At 42.2% G+C, this 13,360-nt stretch overlaps 1 protein-coding gene across 4 annotated transcripts in view; it reads right to left on the bottom strand.

Annotated features, from left to right (window-relative positions):
* LOC100024553 (zinc finger protein 345-like) overlaps nt 1–12,881 on the bottom strand; it is a 32,020-nt gene extending 19,139 nt beyond the window's left edge. For 2 of the 4 annotated variants that reach the window (XM_056820552.1, XM_056820554.1), the window contains exons 1-2: nt 12,734–12,869; nt 6,467–6,603 (exon numbers count right to left, since the gene is read on the bottom strand). The gene's annotated coding sequence lies outside the window, so the exon portion shown is untranslated. Of the gene's footprint in view, nt 1–6,466; nt 6,604–12,733 lie in introns of all 4 variants that reach the window. The other 2 variants (XM_056820553.1, XM_056820555.1) reach the window with 2 other exon arrangements.
* Between the last annotated feature and the right edge of the window lie 479 nt (nt 12,882–13,360).

The following is a 13,360-nucleotide window of genomic DNA, read 5'->3' as shown; positions in this document are numbered from 1 at the left end:
TGTTTCCTTAAAGGAATTACTTAGTAGCAGTGGTCTCAGGACAAGACTCAGGTGAAACTTCTATGGCTCTTGGCAAGATCCCCAGGAAGGAAATGCTTCCTGACTCTTTGGGATCTCCATTCAAAAGCCCAGAATTCTCTATGGAGATTTGCTAAGTCTATTCTTCTCACCCAGCATCCTGTGCTCCTTAAAGGACTTTGCTGTTAGTAAGATCAGGCCCACCTTTATATAACTCAACTTAACACCAAGGACCAACTCATGCCCAGCAGTCAACTTTCCCTGAACTGCCAGCCTTAACTGCCCAACCCATTGTCAGCCACTAACTCTCCAGTCATCATCTAACAGCCTGCAACTCACCTCCACTCAGCAGAATGCTCTAAGAAATCTTTCTGTTCCCTTGCCTCTTAAAGACAGAGGGATGTTAAAGTTAAATTTAGGGGTTGAGACTGAATATAATAATTATTGGTCACGATGGATTTTATTTATAAAATCTTAAATGAAACACTTAAGTCAGAATGGAATTTTTATGGTGATTTAATTATAACAGGAGGAAGAAATTATTAGAGGGAGAAAGAGAAAGGAAGAGAAGGAAAGAAGTTTAACTCAAAACTGCTCTGGCTTAGGCTGAGCTAAGGTGGGAGTTTAAGGCCTTGGAGAGCCAAGGCAGAGAAGGGAATCAGTCCTTATCACTCACGTGACCAATCTGATGGAACACTGTCTGCAGGGCTCCTCTAAGCTCTAGCTCTGGGATCAAACTGGCGCTTAGCCCTCTCCACAGGAAGTAATAAGAGCTCCAGAGGCTGTTCTCTACCTCACTTCCTGTGACTCACATGTGCCAATGCTGGCTCAAGCTTGGCTTAGGACAGTCCAGGGGTGCAATTAATTGTTTCTGATTTGTCATTAGCTAGCACATGCCCGTCTAGTGTGGGTGTGCACATTCCTGGGTGTTAGACCAAGCAAGATGGAGGAAATTTAAAAATCACAATCCCCCCTGATGATGATTGAGGGACTAGTCTCCCCAACTGATCACTAAACATAAGCGTCCTGCACCCCAAAATTTTCTAACTGCCGGTTGTTTACAAAATTTACCCTCTAAGAGAAAAACTACAATAGATACAGAGAAGGGGGAAAGAGAGGAGAGAGAGAAACAGCAAAACCAATGTTTTTGCTGAGTGCATTGACAAAAGCCAATTAGGGGGCAGTCCCTTTTGGCATAAGACTGTACATTCAAAATAAATGTTCAATCAACCTTCATTTCAATTAACTGCACCCCAAAATTCATTCTGGATCTTCCTGTAGTGTAAGGGTTTAGGTATCTTTCTGTAAACAGTTCATTCTCTGGATTTAGGAGTTAGCAAGCTTCTTCTATGAAGATCTTTCTCGAACACAAATTTAAATCTCTGATTTTATGAAAATACAATCCCCCCCTGAAGAAGGTGTTGAAAAACACCCAGTTCAGCTGAGGATGCAGTTGGGGGGGGTGGGGGAGTCAATTCAAAAAAACAAAAATGAAAATGAAAACAAAAAACAGAAAGAAAAAAATAATGAAAGAAAATTAGCCCCTTTTAATTTTATATATGTGTGTGTATGTATTTTAAAGAATTCAAAATTAGTATCAAAATATCGAAAATCTATGTATTCAAAATTTTGAGTAAATACAAATACATTTCTCATAGGCCCTTGTATTTGGGTCCAATTAAAGTGATTTCTAATCCCACAAGTCTGTAGGACAGAATGCAGTAATATTTCGCTTACCCAGTTGCAGCCAAGGCTACAGGAAGTTGCCATACTATAAGAGAGGAAAAAGAACCAGATTTTTATTTTGTTAGGGAAGTGTCATTCCCTAGTCTGATTTTACCTTCATTCTCAGAGATAGAGGGAGCCAGGATGATAGCCAACCTTTGGTACTTGTCTGTAAGTATCTTCACAAAGAGTGTGGATATAAGGACGAAATACCCTCAATCTTCTTAACTTTTCTAAATCTTTTCTCTACTGTGACTAAGTTCAGCTTTTAATAGGTACTGCCTAGATTTTTTTTGAGCCATGTTTCTCCAAGGCTTTTCAGAAAAGCCTATTGATCAGTTCAAGTCTGCTTGCCGGCTTGCCTACTGGGTGCTTCTGCGCTCAAGCAATACGGACCTGCTTGATTGCTCTCTTGGTCCTGACCTACCTGGCTACAGCCTCAGCCCCAGCAACTCTGGCCTCTGACCCAGATCGATTGCTCATCGCCCCAGGCTGCTGGTAGCTAGCCTTGTGTCTTCTAAATCAAACACCAGCTGGTAAAAACAGGGGTGATCTTTCCTTAGGTTACAATTAGCCTCCATGTGGGGGGAGGGGACCACGGGAGGGGGGGGAAGGGGGAAAGAGGAGAAGGAAGGAACTTTTCCAAACAGGAAGTTACAAGCATGGCTTATTTAAAAGAGTATCTTTTGAGTGCATTGATTCTGTTATTTATCTCACCTGAGATTCAGGGAGAAAATTCAGCTCCCTGCAACATTTTGGCCCAATTTGATATTCCTAAAACCCACCCTCACTGTGAGGGAGCAGCTCAGTAGCTCATTGGATTGAGAGCCAGGCCTGGAGATGGGACATACTGGGTTGAAATATGGCCTCGGACACTTCCTAGCTGTGTGACCCTGGGCGGATCACTTGACCCTCATTGCCTATCCCTTACCAATCTTTTGCCTTCTGACAATAGGCATCTAAATGGATAATTTTAAAAAAAATCCAAAAACAATGAACTCTAAAGAGACTGGAGGTTATATTTTTAAGGCATTTCAGACTCCAATGTTTTATAAAAAAATCTGTATTTTATTGCATTTTAGTGGTTGCTTTGTTTAAGATTTAATTTTGTTGGTTTTAAGTTCATATATTAATGCATTCAATACTATTCTGTTACATTGAATCGGTTTAATGTATTGGGTTTTAACTACTGTTGCTCTTCCCCTATAACTATACTGAACAAATATTACTGAATAAGGTCACATATAAAAACAGCCTTTTTCTATTTTTGAATTCGTAAATTGTCACCTGAAGGATGGATGGACTTCATAAAAACTGGTTAGAATTGTATAACAACTTTTAGAAAATGTAATGAGCTGAATATCTCAAAACTGATTTTATTTTAAGGAGTCTTTTAGACATGATTTTTATATTTTTTTCCAACAACTCTGGTCATTTTGCCTTCCCCTAACAGGAGGTAAGGTCCATTTTAGTAGCTGAAGTGAAATACAATTATAATCCCCACCTCCCACATTTATAAAAATGTGAATCGATAGGACATTACAGTCTCATACCAAAGGAGCTGGGAGGTTAATCCCAGGGTATAAGTACCTCACTTTACCCAACATCAACAGTACAGAGGTTTGGGTTTTTCCTAGATTCCTCTGCCACATTTTTGTAATGATATCCAGATTTCTTGATGATGTTCTAGACCCAAATAAGTTTTACTTTGTTTAGAAATATGTTTACCAAGGTTGAAATATTTGCTACATTTGTAAAAATTGTGACAAAGATCCATCAGTTCATAGGCTTTTAAAAATGCCATACAGCAACTTATGTGAAATATGATAGCGGTTTTTGTTTGCTATCGTACTTAATTGGGCTATTGAGAATTTTGGGGATATTGATACCTACATATTTGCACTACTGTCCTTTATATAAAAAAAAAAACTGTTACTTTGTGAAATTCATTTGCTTGTACTCACAGTGGATCATAGCCAGACATGAAGAGGCAATGGATCTCATTTTTGGTGGGAAATCCTTGTATTCTATATTTCCTTGGCTGACACAATGTGTCAATGATTATAAGTTACACTTCTGAATTTTTTTTGTTTCCATTTGAATAAGTTTATTTAGTCAATTTAGAACATTATTCCTTGGTTACAATGATCACATCATTTCCCTCCCTCCCCTCCACCCACTCTTCCCACAGCCAATGCACAATTTCATTAGGTATTACTTGTGTCGTTGATCAGAACCTATTTCCATGTTGTTTATACTAGGATGTTTTCATTCTTTGCAGATGATATGATGGTTTACTTAAAGAATCTTAGAGAATCAACCAAAAAACTAGTCAAAATAATAAACAACTTTATCAAAGTTGCAGTATACAAAATAAACCCGCATAAGTCATCAGCATTTCTATATATCTCCAACACATCTCAGCAGCAAGAATTAGAAAGAGAAATTCCATTTAAAATCACCCTAGACAATATAAAATACTTAGGAATCCATCTGCCAGGACAAACACAGGAACTATATGAACAAAACTACAAACACAAAAACTACAAAACACTCTCCACACAATTAAAACTAGATCTAAACAACTGGAAAAACATTGATTGCTCATGGGTTGGATGAGCTAACATAATAAAAATGACAATCCTACTCAAATTAATTTACTTATTTAGTGTCATACCCATCGAACTACCAAAAAACTTCTTTACAGGATTAGAAAAAAACACCAAAGTTCATTTGGAAGAACAAAAGATCAAAGATATCCAGGGAAATCATGAAAAAAAAATGCAAAGGAAGGAGGATTTGCAGTCCCAGATCTCAAACTATATTATAAAGCAGTGGTTATCAAAACAATTTGGCATTGGCTAAGAGACAGAAAGGAGGATCAGGAGAATAGACTTGGGGTAAATGATCTCAGCAAGACAGTTTATGATAAACCCCAAAATCCCAGTTTTGGGGATCAAAACCCACTTTTTGATAAAAACTTCAGGGAAAATTGAAAGACAGTATGGGAGAGATTAGGTTTGGATCAACATCTCACACCCTACACCAAGATAAACTCAGAATGGGTGAATGACCTGAATATAAAGAAGGAAACTATAAGCAAATTAGGCGAACACAGAATAGTATACTTTAGCTTTTTTGATTTAGCAGTAATATAAGTTTAAAATACATTTGCTATAATGTCAATGCATGCTCCAAAAGCTTGAGGCTATAAAAATAATGCCATTGATTTTTTTAAAAAACTATGGGGCTTTGCTTAATGATTCTGTCTGAATCCAGGACAAGATATACAAAAGAGCTATTGCACAGGGCCAAAGAAGCACAAAGTTAACCTGCACAGTGCCAATCGAGCACAAGGTCAAAGAGACTAACCAATCCCAATGGGGTTCATAAATTCTAAACCAATACAAAGGACTTGAACCTAGTGTGAAGACTCAAAGTTGTAACATACATTAAGATGTAGGCCTTCCTATTATCCATACTCTGTGAAAATACTTACAGATGAGTATCTCAAATTTGGCTCCTACCTGGCTCTTATAATCTAGCCCCTTTTCTATCTTTCATAATGTGGCAACTTTCTGTAGTCCTGGCTACTGACTGAGTAAATGCTTAATTGCTTATATCATTTTAATTGGGCCCTGATTCAAGGACCTGTTATAGATTTATATTTCCTTTACTTGGAATTTTTACACATAAGACTTTGATAGTCTATATTTCATCCAGAAATTATCTTTTTTTATTTGGCTTTTTTTTATGTTTTTGATTTCTCTTACCAATTGATTCATATACCTCACAATTCAGCCATGCATCCCTAAGTGATCCCTGTGTTTTTCAATCACACTCTTCGGGGAGGGGGGAGGGGAGAATGTATAAATATTATTATTTTAAACTGCAAAGTTTAAATTCCTTGAGAGAGAAATTTTAGGTTAGGAAACATGCTACCTCTCCAAATCCAGAAACTGAACTGTTTGGAGAAGACACCATTAAGATGCCTCCACAGACCACAAGTTGCATGAGAAAGATCAAGAATGAACTTTGGGTGTGGGGTTTGAATGCATTTGTTTTCTATGTATACTCTTATGTCAAAGGGGACTGCCTAACTGACTTTTTGTCAATGCCTTAGAAATTATTGGTTGTGTTCTCTTTTCCTTTTATCCACAAATTATTGCAAACTTTAGGTTGATTATGTATCCATGATCCTTTGGGGAAACTGTTTTCCCAAGAGGATCACAGGAGGGTTTGGTAAAAAATGGAGATTTGAACCCCAGACTTCAATCCCCAGAAGTCCTTGGTACTTCCCAGAATTCCCTACTCACCTGAGTCTCCACCTGGGCAAGAAAACAATTTAGTATTTAAAGGGCTCTCTGCCTCCCAAGAGTCTCTCTTCTTCCACTTCTAAGCACACCCATCTCTCTATTCAGCATGCAAGATGTAGTAATTGAATGTGAATGGGCTAATGTGTCCTAGGCACGTGCTTTTCTCATTTTGTATTTCTTTATCCTTGATTTCTAATAATCTTTAATAAACCTCATAAAATATAATATTGTTATCAGTAGAGACTAATTTATATTTTATAGGGAGAGATGAAGAAAACCTGTTTAACACTATCTTGACAACAGTCATTTCCTGAAGTCAATTTCAGATACTGATTTAGGACTGAATATTGGCTGAACTTCTCTGCAGTTTCATCAAATTCACAGCCACTTTTTAGTTTTTTATTTACCTGGATATCAGAGTCACAGATTTCTCTCAAAATGAAGTCATGGGAAACCTCATTCACACATCTTTGGAGGCCAGATCCTTCCACAAAAAGCCTCAGCTTTCTAGACATCTCCTTCAATTCAAAATTAGTCTCTACCTCTGAAGAAAAGAAATTATGATATAAACACAGAAGGAAGGAGGACATACACACACACAGAACAATATAAGTTCTTTCCTCTGATGGCAGAAAGTAAAATGATTTTTATTCTATTTTCCCACGCAAAAAAGTTTTTAAACTTAAACAAGCAGAGCCAATCTTTGGATACACCATTTGGTCATATCTACAAGATGGTTGATTTTAGAAATACTTTCACATATAATAACAATGAAACCTTATAATGAACATAAACTGAGACACAGGCACGTCCAAGATACTCATCATACTTCATAACTCATGTTCTGAGTTTGACTACTACTCAAACCCTGTGCCTGAGAATACTTTGTCCTCCATATTGGATAGTCTTTCTCCACTGACCTTTACATCCTTCCTAAATGTCACTCATCTATTGTTGTTATAATTTTGTGAATCTCAGGTGACCTTCCAGATATTCTGTTCTCATCATTTTGGATGCACTATCACATGGTTATTCTTGGTAAATTTTGTATGCTAAGCAGAAAAACGACTTCTCTCTTTTTAACTTTTATGCAGTAATTTTCAAAATGGAACATAAATTTCCTTCTCCTTTCTTTATATGCAAAGATATTATGCCATTCAATTTGGAATCGTGGCCAATAGGCTTTAAAAGAATGCATGCCCTTTGATCCAGCAACACTACTAGTAGGTATTTATCTGAAAAGGATAATTAAAAAAAAAGAGTTGTACAAAAATAATCATATTCCGACTTTTTGTGGGGTATGAAATTGGAAAATGATGGGATATCCCTTGATTGAGAAACGACTCAACAAACTGTGATATGTGATGAGATGGAAAACTATTGTGCTATAAGGAATGATGAATTGGAGGATTTCTATATGAACTAGAAGAACCTCCATGAACTGATGCAGAGTGAAATGAGCAGAACCCAGAGAACATTGAACACTGAAAGTGAAATTCTGTGGAATGATCCAATTTAGTGAACTGTACAACTAGTAGTAATGTAATGACACAAGATAATCCTGAGGGATTCATGAAAAAGAATGCTATCCACATTGAGGGAAAGAATTGTGGGAGTAGAAAAACAGAAGAAAAGCATATGACATCACCTGTATATATGGGTACTAGGGTGTGTAAAGCCCTACCTCTTTTAAGATTATAACAGTTTTATCCTTTATGATTATTTTAATAACGTTAATCTTAAAGTTAAAAGTCAAAAATATAGTTTGTATTATAAGAATTATAAATGTTAGCTAAAAAAATAAAGTTTAGGTTGGTGTGAAATCTTTACAGGAATCTTGACCTTAAGTCTACCACCCAAGTTTACCCAAGAAATTTCACAGACTGTATTAAATGTACATATTACATTTTTTCAATTAAAGAATAATGAGGAAACCATGAGTTTTCAGAGCAATTATATCAAATAATTAATCCTTATGCCAAGATGAGTTCTAACTAAAAGTAAATCAAATAAAACTTGTGGGATGAAATATATTCTCTGCATGTGATTCCTGGAAAAATTTCTGCTCTGAATACCTGATTGGTAAGATTTGCCATTTGAGGGAAGAGCTTTTAGGACACTCACTAACATTATTTTCAGTCTTGAGTTCAGTTATAGTTGTCTGATGGGTCTTTGATCATGAAGCTGGTAATCCACCATTCCAGAGAAAAAGCACAAGTTACTCAAGAATATGATCTGGAACAGTTACAGGTGGAGACTTTGTCTGGCAGAACTCAAGGAGACGATTCTAAGCTCATCAGTGTGAATCCCTTTGTGACTCACTTGAGAAGTTGTACTAATCTGTCCTGAGATCTGCTTTGTGAAAATATTTTAGCAGGAACATCTAAAGAATCTCTACAAGCAACAGGGATCCGTTGAAGTAAATATACTAAAGAGGAGACCTATTCCTAACTGTGGGGTTTTTGAACCTCAAAGAACTACCTGGGACACCTGAAATCTGAGATGGAGTTTTTCAACACTGAGGATGGACGACCGTATTGCTAAGAAGCCTGATATTAATTAATGTTGTCAACTGATACTAGATGACTTTTGCTTTCTGGATTACTCTCTCTGTACACACATTTCTTTTGTTTACAAGCTGAGAGGAGAAGCAGAAGATTTAAGACCATCAGAGTAATGCCTTAGGCCAAACCCACAACAAATGGTTTGATATTTTATCTTCATTTCTTTAAGAAAAAGAAATTTGTGTGATGAAACTTTCCGGTTTTCCTTGGTCTGATGATTTCTTGAAAACCACTTGTGCTTTTTCATTTGATTCTTTTGGAGTTTTCTCCTGCTTTTGTGTTATTGACAACTCTCCCTTGAGTGACCTGTACAATCAGAACCTTCATGAGATTTTTGCCCAGTCTGCAATGTGATTTTCTTCTTTCTAATTTGGTGGCATAAAGACACAGTTAAAGAAACCCCAGGGGGCAGCCAAGTGGCTCAGTGGAGGAAGAGTCAGGTGGAGAGAAGGGGGGTTCCTGGGTTAAAATCTGGTCTCGAGTAGAAGTGGCATGATGAAAGAAAGGTTTTGAAGGACAAACCAAGATGCAAGAGACTAAGCTGGGGACCTGTCTTGTCAATCAAGACGAAGATTCTAAAATGGAATGTTCCCATCTAAAATGGAATGTTCCCAGGAGTGGCAATTGAGTTGATGAGGGGGAGGGGACTGCAAGTGACTCTCTCTCTGGTAGTTGAGGCTGGCAGTTGAGGCTGGCTGAAGACTCTGATTGTGCTGATTTTTTGGGGGGGGTTTCTGATCAAGGGGAGACCCCTGCGCTCTCTGAGATTTTGACTGACCAAGAGTTGGGGTTTTCTGGCCACAGAGAGAGGAGAAGGAAAAACTTGGCTTTTGAGTTGGTTGTCTCTCTCTGAGAGTTTAAGCTGGACAGGAGAAACTGAGAGACCTTCATGGTGTTGTAAAAGAAGAAAGATCTTAGCTGTTGTCCTCCATTTATCTAACTGTTCCTCTTTTCACCTTTGTTACTGGACTATTTCTATAACCCTCTCAAATTCGCCTTATAGATTAGGGAAACCCTCATCCCACTTTCCTCAGTTTCCCATCCTGTTATCCCAATAAACCCCTATTTGAAAAAGGAAAAGAAAAGATCTTTATAGTTCACTTAGGAGGGAGGGAAGAAGCCAAAGGCTTCAAGAAGAATTGGGAGGGGAGCAGCTAGGTAGCTCAGTGGATTGAGTGTCAGGCCTAGAGATGCGAGGTTCTAGGTTCAAATCCTGCCTCAGACACTTCCTAGCTATGTGACCCTGGGCAAGTCATTTGATCCCCATGGCCTAGTCCTTGCCATTCTTCTGCCTTGGAACCAATACACAGTATTGACTCCAAGACAGAAGGTTAGGATTTTTTTTAAAAAAAGAAGAAGAATTGGGAGGTGAAGGGGGCAGGGAGCAGAGGGTTAGAGAAGGGAGGGAGTGAAAGGGAGGAGGAGGTTAGAAAGATATACTGATCCATTAGCCATCAGTAGACATCAGTAGGCAAACACCAGAGCATTCCCTAGAGCAGTTCCTTTGTGTGGCAGCATCAGGTTCCCCTGTAGCAGCTGCTCTCTAGTCACAAGCCAGAGCATTCAGTCATGGCAATAAGTAATAATGTCACCACAGATTCACCACTTCTATTTCAAGAAGAAATAGTTTTCCTCAGTTTACCTCTCTATTTCAATCAGTAGTCGTTTCACTCAGTTTCCTACAGTTTACACATCTATTTTAGTGACCCTGGGCAAGTCACTTCACCCTCACTGTCTGACCCTTACCAATCCTCTCTTTGAACTGATACACAGTATGTGGACTTCAATTAGGTTCTTCACTGGAAAAACGCTTTAACTCATGTTTTCTCTTTTGCTGTCCCGCCCATGGTAAAGGATGCTGCTCTAATATCTCTGGACATTTTCAGAAGACATCTTTGCCCTCACACAAGCCCTCCCAGACAGACGGGAGTCCCTCCCTCTAAGGACGGAAGCAGGAGGGTGCTGAGCCCTGAACCTCTGCAGCCTACTCTGGGCCACCAACAGCCACAGCATCCTGCTCAACTCAGCCTGCTGGCTGCTGGTGTCTCACAGCAGCTGCTGCCCATTGAAGGGAGCCCAACATCCCCCACACTGCCTGTGCCCTGGAGGAGAGCTTGTTGGGTTCACTTCATTCCCTTAAAGCTGATCATCAGGTTTGCTTCTCTGACGTTTGTGGTCCTACACTGTAAACTGACGCCTCCAAACTGGCCATGGCAGCTTCCTCATTCTCAGGGAGCCTCTCGTGCTCTGAAATGGTGTCACCGTCCTGGCAGGTTTCTGTCCTCCCTGACCAGCTCCTGTAACGGCTGCCTGAAGTCAGGGAAAGCATCCAGAAGCTCCTGTTCTAGGGATTCCGAGAGATGTCACACGGGAGATGAATGAATGAATGGCAGCGCCTGGGCCTGTCTGGCTGGAACCTGGCCGGCTCATTCAGGCAGGGGCTACTGAGGCTGGAAACCCCCAGAACACAGTGGATGTGGCGGCAGCCAGGGTGAACCCTTGATCTCAAGCAGTGATGGCGCCCCTGGAGGCCTGGCAAAGACACAGTTCTTAGTTCTGCTGGATTCCAGCCTGGGGGAGGATGGCCAGGGCTGGGGAGGTCCCCCTCGATGTCCTGGGAGTTATTCCCTCTGGCTCTGGGGTCTCTGCTTGGGCCACACTGTGATCCTTCAGGGAGTGGGAGCCCCAAGGTGGGGACAGGGGGAGGGTTCAGAGGAGCTCCCAGGCCCTTCTGATGGGCTCGGGGAGACTCTCCCCAACAGAGGAGAACAGGGAGCCTCAGGCTTGGGAAGGGCCTCGGACAGGTCAGGAAGAAGCTTCCCCACCTTTTCTGCCGCCATCTTTGGCTTCATTCCATTCAGAAACTGCATTGATGGACTGTGGGAGATGGGGGGGGGGGGCGAGCCTGTTGGCATTTCTTCTGTGCCCAAGATCGGGCTCCTTCCATGGCATGTGGGCACAGGAACCCCCACCCTCGCTGCCCCCTGACAGGCTCACGTTGCCTGCTTCTCCCATCCGGGCTGCGGACTCATTCGCTCCTCTGGGGGAGGGCAAAGCCCCGCCGTGGCTCCTGGTATAGACAGAGCCACCCCGGCCTGAGCCAGGCACTTCCGTGTTTGTCCCTTTTCTGTGGTCTGAACAAGTGAGGGTCAGAGAAGCACAATCGCACAGAGATCGCCCCTCCCCCCACCACAAGCATTTACACTGGGAAGCCTACTCAGGCTCCTCCTCCGGCCCCTCCTCGCTGCTTGCACAGGTGCCTTCCCCGCCCCCACCTAAGCAATCTAAAACTGCTCCACCCGGGTCTACCTGCGGCCCAGGAGTTGGGAGCAGGAAGTCTCCGTAGCCAAGGCAGGGAGCCAGAGCCGCGCCTGCGCATTGACTACCTCTCAGCCTCACCTAAAAAGGAGGATCAAAAAACCGCAATGGTGAGCCTTCAAAGAGCTGAGACTACCTACAGGAAATTCCCAGAAAGACAAAGGGGGAGCTGCCAAGACTTCTGGGACATCAGAAACTAGTCATACTGGGAAATGTTTTAAACCGGGGTAAGGGCATGGTTTACGTGAAACATAAGGAATTCTGGGAAATGGAGTCCCGCTTGGGTCCCTGGGTTTAAAGGCACGTTAGGGGAAGAGTTATACAGGAATTCCGGGAGTCGTGGTAGACGGAGGAGCGGGGGCTGCAGCCTCCTCCTCCCCACCCCCATTTACCTTCCAGCCCAACCCAGATTCTTCTTTAACCTACAAAATACCTCAGGCGAAAGCCTGGCTCACAGAAAGCTCCTAATGGCTGTCTATAGATTGAATGACTGACTGACGGATCAATGGATCTGTGCTCTCCGCGGCCGGGGAGGTGGCGCTAGGATTCCCCATGGGACGCACATAGACAGACTCACCGACTCTCCCCTCCCCCCAGCACACTTTTACAGCCCCGCACACCTCTGCCAGTCCGGCTTGTTGCACATGCGCACGTGCTTTCGGCCACACTCCCAGGCTCACTCACCCGGAAAGGGTGCGCCCGGGAGTTACGGAGCAGAAAGTCTCAGCTGCCAGAGCAGGGAGCCCCGGCCTCCCACCTCACCGCCAGCACCATGGACTCCCCTTCTCTCACCTAGCAAAGATCCTAGAAGCACAGCAGCAAGTCTTCCAGGATATGAGACGGACCAAATGAGTTCCCAGCATGCCCGGACGCTGCCACGCTAGGGAGGAGCCGAGAATAGGGGGAAGTCAAGGAACCCGCTCTCTGGGAAATGGAGTCCTGGGGGGGAGGGGTGGGGGAGGCCAAGGCCCAAGACATACATGCACAGGCATTCTGGGAAATGGAGTCCTCCTGTCTAGGCCGCTGCATGTAGAAGCTCGGTGGGGGAGGGGTCGTACAGGAATTGTTCCCCAACCTGGGGGCCTGCAGCCTTCTCCCCCACCCCCATTTCCCCTACCTGCCCAGCCCCGCTGCTTCTTTAGACTGGAAGCTGCCTCAGGCTACACCCTGGCACACAGCAGGTGCCTCATAAGTGTCTATTCATTGACTGATCAGTGAATAGGTCTCTGCTTCCTGTGGAGGTGGCTCTTGGATCCCAGGTGTTAGGGTAAGAGTGGAAGTACCCCACAAAGGAACAGGCCACAGGGAAAGGTTTATTTACTAGCGCTAGGAGGGTTCCCCAAAAGAACCGGGCCGGGGAAAACCTGAGAGTGCATATTTATAGAGAGCAGCTAAAAAGGGGGGATAAGCGAGATATTT

Source organism: Monodelphis domestica, chromosome 3, assembly GCF_027887165.1.
Source record: "Monodelphis domestica isolate mMonDom1 chromosome 3, mMonDom1.pri, whole genome shotgun sequence".
NCBI classification, from domain to species: domain Eukaryota; kingdom Metazoa; phylum Chordata; class Mammalia; order Didelphimorphia; family Didelphidae; genus Monodelphis; species Monodelphis domestica.
The sequence above is the reverse complement of the archived record's forward strand: the minus strand, read 5'-3'. Positions and strand labels throughout refer to the sequence as shown.